Source organism: Perna viridis, chromosome 15 (genome assembly GCF_037379345.1).
Source record: "Perna viridis isolate PV_CMFRI_1.1 ecotype Kerala chromosome 15, ASM3737934v1, whole genome shotgun sequence".
In the NCBI taxonomy this organism is placed as follows: Eukaryota; Metazoa; Mollusca; class Bivalvia; order Mytilida; family Mytilidae; genus Perna; species Perna viridis.
Window position 1 is genome coordinate 5,699,056 of NC_142459.1, and position 6,179 is coordinate 5,705,234.

Genomic DNA, 6,179 nt, shown 5'->3' on the forward strand with positions numbered 1-6,179 from the left:
TGATTTATTTCAAATACTTTAATGAGATATTTATCTTTTTTGATTCCCCCCTGTGGATCGCTATCCTTGTCGTGGTAGGGGGGCTTGCGTGCCTCAGTGATCCTAAGAGCTATGCCAGCTGGAGTTTTTTCTCCTGGTAGGGTTACCCATGCTGGAAAGGTCAAAGGTTAGAGGCCAGACTAAAGCGATCCGAACATCGACCGTGGGCCCGGTGTTTAAAATAAAAAGTGGGTTCACCTACTTGTTTGCCGTGAGTTGCAACCCGTGAGTTATTGGTGGGCGAGGAGGTCCTAGTGGATGAAGGTCGTATCTAGACTCCAGTCGTGACGTAACCCCCGTGTCATCGAAGGCTGGATGATCGAGGATACGGCTGTATATGCCACTCGGCTCTTAGGTCATCTAAACGGGAGATCGGATGGACCCGGTTTCGATCAATCGGCTGGTCACGCCATGCCCTTCATTTGTCCACCTGCTTTACTGATGGCATTTTGTTAAATCCAATGTTTCAAATATTTTCAAAAGCTTACAAATGGCAAATGAAGAAGGCGGTGGCTCATGGGTCAATCGAGTAGTACGCTGTCTATGCGCCATTGATAGATACGCTCTGTTCGAGTATGTCGTCTCTGGAATCCCTGATGCTATCTGCTGGAAATCCGTAGAGTCCTAGCATCGCCCGTGTTGGCACTCGGTGGCTGGTGGGGAACAGAGACGATGAAACTTACTAAAACTTAACATGGCGACAAAAAACAACGGGGAGTTCAATGTTTCCTATTCAAAAAAAACGAAAAAGTGATGTCTGCAATTCTTCTGACGAAAGTGATAAAAACTGGCCAAGATTTATTGTAATTTCTGCAAAAGATAAAGACAAAAATGTTAATGACCTTTCTCCTTTTTTAATACAGAAAACTATCAAGGGTGTAGCTGGTGATGTTAAAGATACAAAGAAAATAAGATCAGGAATTTTAATTGAATGCCTCAGACCTGGCCAATCATCAAATGTGTTAAAATTAACCAGGATTGGTGACCTTGATGTGGTTTCATCTGCACACAAGTCACTAAATCAGTCACAGGGTGTCCTTAAATACCGGGGTCGAGACCTCGACGCCTTGACTGATGAAGAGATCTGTGAGGAACTGAAATCACAAGGCGTTAAGTCAGTGAAAAGATTTACTTCTCGACGTGCAGATGCAACCACACCAATGAGAACAATCCTGTTAACATTTAGTTCCACTTCAGTGCCATCTCATGTCTACATTGGTCCATACAGGACAGCTGTCAGTCTGTATATTCCTAACCCACTTCGGTGTTTTAAATGCCAGAAGTTTGGGCATGGAAAGGGCCAGTGTAGAGGAAAACTGTTTTGTTACCGATGCTCTGAAGAAGGACACGAGGGAATCGACTGCAGAAAAGATCTGAAATGCAGAAACTGTGAGGAAGCTCACATGTCATCATCTAAAGATTGCCCTCTTTATAAGAAAGAAAAAGATATTTTAAAGATAAAAACTGAAAACAAAATTTCATATAGTGAAGCTCGCCAGAAGTGGTCCCTTTCCAACAATTTTCTTGCGTCTGGCAAAACATCTTATGCTAGTGTTGCAAAGCGTGCTTGTCTGTCCTCGACTGTTGAGGTGCAGACGATCATGAGTTGGAAAGAGGATATCAATGGTCTTGCCAAACTGCCCACTGAGGTATCCACCAAAATAATGAAACCATCCAAAAAATGTTTAGAGGAAATTAAAAAGGCCAGAGCTAAGAAATCTCACCAATGTTCCCAGACTCAGTCATCCCAAAATTCCGGATCATCTTCAAAATCATCTCCATCATCACAACAGTCATCGTCTTCCAAATCTCAACAGAAGAATGTCCAACCCCCAAAAAAGTTGGGGAATTTCCGTGTGGAGGACTTGGAGAAATCCAAGTCTAGGCGACAGATTGTGTCGCCTGTGGTGTCGGACTCGGATTCCGAATCTGACATGGAAACAACAGATCCTGGACTTTGTCCAGGTGAAAACTGGCTGGGTCCCGACCTTGATCAGATTGACCAAACAGATCCTGTTGCCATGAAAAAATACAAGGAGCAGCGCGCTCAGTCAATTCGAATTGACCTTAATGGTGGCACTCGTACTAGAAGGTCATCGAGTCGTGGTCGCGGATCCAAGTCAGAGAAAATATCCCCCATTCGTCACCCATAAAAATGGCCAAATTACTTCAATGGAATTGTCGAGGTTTAAAGGCTAATATTTTGGAATTAACTCTTCTTGTTCAGTCTATTTTACCAGTTGCATTATGTCTCCAGGAGACTCATTTAAAAGAAACGGATCGAATTTCCGTAAAAGGATATACAATGTATAGTACATTTGCTGAGGCAAATGAACGAGCTGCTGGTGGATCTACCATTTTTATTAGGGACAGAGTAATACATAGTTCAGTTCCTTCAACTACCGATCTACAAGCAGTGGCCGTTCGGTTATCCCTTGATAAAACCATAACCGTTTGTTCCATTTACATTCCCCCAAATTCAATTTTGTGCAGAAATAAATTAGTTGATGTGGTTAAGCAGTTGCCCAAACCATTTATTATTTTGGGTGACTTTAATGCTCATAATCCTTTATGGGGAAGTAATCATACGAATGATAAAGGTAAAAAAGTTGAGGAGCTCCTTCAGCAAGAAGATTTGTGCATATTTAATGACGGATCTTCAACGTTCCTTCATTCAGGCAATGGATCGTATTCTTCTATTGATTTAAGCATTTGTGATCCTCTCGTACTTTCAGAGTTTACATGGCGAGTTCATGATGACTTGTGCGGGAGTGATCATTTTCCAATTAATTTGGAGCATTTATCCTCCAAAACGGAGGAACGTCAACCTCGTTTTAAACTTGAGAAAGCAGATTGGGCTTCATTTGAAGCCCACTGTCTTGAAGAATTACGATTAGAAACGATGAGGGATGTTGAAGATCCCATTTTATTATTTAATGAAAGACTGACATCAATTGCTAATAAAACAATACCTAAAACCTCGACAAATCCAAAAAGGCCTAGTAAACCATGGTTTACTGATGAGTGCGACAAAGCGATCGAAGAACGCAACAAGGCCCATCGCCGGTTTGACAAAAATCCTACACCAGCAAATCTGTCAAACTTCCGAATATTTCGAGCAAAAGCTCGACGTACATGTAAACAAGCCAGACGAACCTCTTGGAAAAATTTTGTTTCTAGTATTAAATCTCACACTCCCCTCAATAAAGTATGGAATTTTATTAGAAAAGTAAAAGGAAAAAATTCGAATTCTTCAGTGAAACACCTTAAAGTTGGTAATACCACTCTAACCACCGAAAAAGATATCGCCAATAAGCTAGCTGAAACATTCGCTAAACATTCATCCTCAACTAACTACAAACCGGATTTTCAAAAAATTAAATCATCTGCAGAAAAGACAAAATTAAACTTCAAGTCAAATAATGCTGAATCCTACAACTCTCAATTTTCTATAGAGGAACTAAAATCGTCACTGGCTAAAGCCCACGATACAGCTAGTGGGCTAGATAATATTCACTATCAACTTTTGAAACATCTTCCTGATCCATCTCTACATACACTTCTTGCGTTAATGAACGAGATATGGACTTCTGGTAACGTTCCGTCCATCTGGAAAACGGCTTCAGTTGTCCCTATTCCAAAACCAGGAAAGGATCATACGGATCCTTCAAATTATCGCCCGATCGCATTGACAAGCTGCGTCTGCAAGACTATGGAACGAATGGTCAATGATCGCCTTGTGTGGTTCTTTGAGAAGCACAACTTACTCACTAATATTCAGTGTGGTTTTAGGCAAGGCAGAAGTACTCTTGACCATTTAGTCCGGTTTGAAACGCTCATCAGAAATGCATTTGCTAAAAAAGAACATGTTGTGTCGGTCTTTTTCGATTTAGAAAAAGCCTATGACACGACGTGGAAATATGGTATTTTAAAAGATATATTTGATATGGGGTTGAAAGGAAGATTTCCTCTGTTCTTGTCTAATTTTTTGTCAGATCGTCATTTTAATGTGAGGGTAAATTCGACTTTTTCTGAGGAGAAGGAACATGAAATGGGTGTTCCTCAGGGAAGTATTCTTTCTGTCACTCTCTTCAGTATTAAAATTAATAGTTTAGCCCAAGTTTTGAAGGACAATATTGACGGTTCCTTGTATGTAGACGACTTTTTGATCTGCTACAGGGGACAAAATATGAGTAATATTGAAAGGCAGTTACAACTTTGCCTCAAAAGAATTGAGCAATGGGCTTTGGAGAATGGGTTTAAGTTTTCTACATCTAAAACTGTTGGTATGCACTTTTGTCGAAAGCGAAAGCTGCATCCGGACCCAGATCTCTTTCTTTATGGTAATAAAATCAAAATAGTAGAAGAAACAAAATTCCTTGGATTACTTTTTGATAGTAAACTTTCTTTTCTTCCCCATATCAAATTACTTAAATCTAGGTGTCTTAAGGCACTAGATATTTTAAAAATGGTGTCCAGTACCGATTGGGGTGCTGATACCTCAATTTTATTAAATTTATATAGATCTTTGGTTAGGTCTAAACTTGATTATGGATCTATTGTTTATGGTTCCGCCAAAAAATCCTACCTTAAAATTTTAGACGCTGTTCACCACCAAGGGTTGCGACTTTGCCTTGGTGCCTTCAGAACCTCTCCTATTGAGAGCCTTTATGCCGAGGGAAATGAACCATCCCTTGGAGACAGACGTTTGAAATTAGGTCTTCAATATGTAAGTAAACTTATGGCCTACCCAGATAGCCCTGCCTACGACTGTGTCATTAATCCTATTTATGTCGACATTTATCGAAAACATGAAAGCAAAACCCCTCCTTTTGGAATTCGAATAAAACCTCATTTGGAAGCAATTCATCTGGAGACCAATGCAGTGACACCTGTTGTTACTTCGAAATGCCCTCCATGGGAGCTTCCACATCCTTCTTTCATTTTTGATCTGCGTGAATATAAAAAGTCCGATACCAATCCTTTATTTTTACAACAAAAATTTTCTGAAATTAAAGCAAATTATCCGGATTTTTCGACGGTGTATACAGATGGCTCAAAAGATGGCGATAGCGTTGCATGTGCTGCTGTCCATGGTGACAGAACTGTAACTGAACGGTTGCCATCGAGCGCTTCCATATTCACAGCTGAAGCTCGAGCCATATTGTTAGCCCTTAAATTGATTACTCAATCTAATCTGTCACAGTTTATTATTTGTTCTGACTCTTTGAGCTGTCTTTTGGCAATTAAGAATCACAAACTGAAAAACACTCTTATTTTACAAATTTTGTATTTTATTCATCGACTTCGGGAATTTGATAAAGAGATTGTTTTTCTCTGGGTACCCAGTCATGTTGGTATTCAGGGGAATTCAGTTGTAGACAGGGTTGCCAAAAAGGCATTAAATGAAATAATAAAGGACGTTAGTTTGCCATACACCGATTTTAAACCTTTAATAAGGAAATATATTTTAAAGATGTGGCAGGACCGTTGGGACGGTCTTGAACACAACAAACTCAATTCCATAAAACCCGATCTAGGCGTTCATCAATCCGGGTCGGGCAATCGCAAAGAGCAAGTGGTCATGACTAGATGCCGCATTGGACATTCTAGATTTACACATGGCCATTTGCTTGTTGGTGATCCTCCACCTGAGTGTATCCCATGTGATTGCCCTTTCTCTATCAAATATGTTCTTCTAGATTGTGTGGATTTTGCCAACATCAGGCAAAATTATTTTGACTGCGCCAATATGTTTGATTTGTTCAAGACCGTTTCATCTGAAAACATCATCGATTTCTTGCGGGACATCAGTTTATTTAATAAAATCTAAATTGGATACCTTCCTTAATTTTTCAATATTTTAAATGTTTTATCGAATTTATGTTTCTATATGTATTTTATGTCTTAGGTTCACCTTTTATGTACCTTTTTATATGTAAATAGCTGCTTCTTTTTAATTTCATTATTTTATGAAGAGACTTTGATCTTAATTTTAATATTTTCCTTGCATTAAATGTTCTTGCCGTGATATGGCCTTGGTCGCCGAAACGGCAATAAATAGCAATAATCAATCAATCAATCAATCTTTTTTGATTTAATCACATGTCAAATGGTATAACTGCATGTAGGTAATTGTC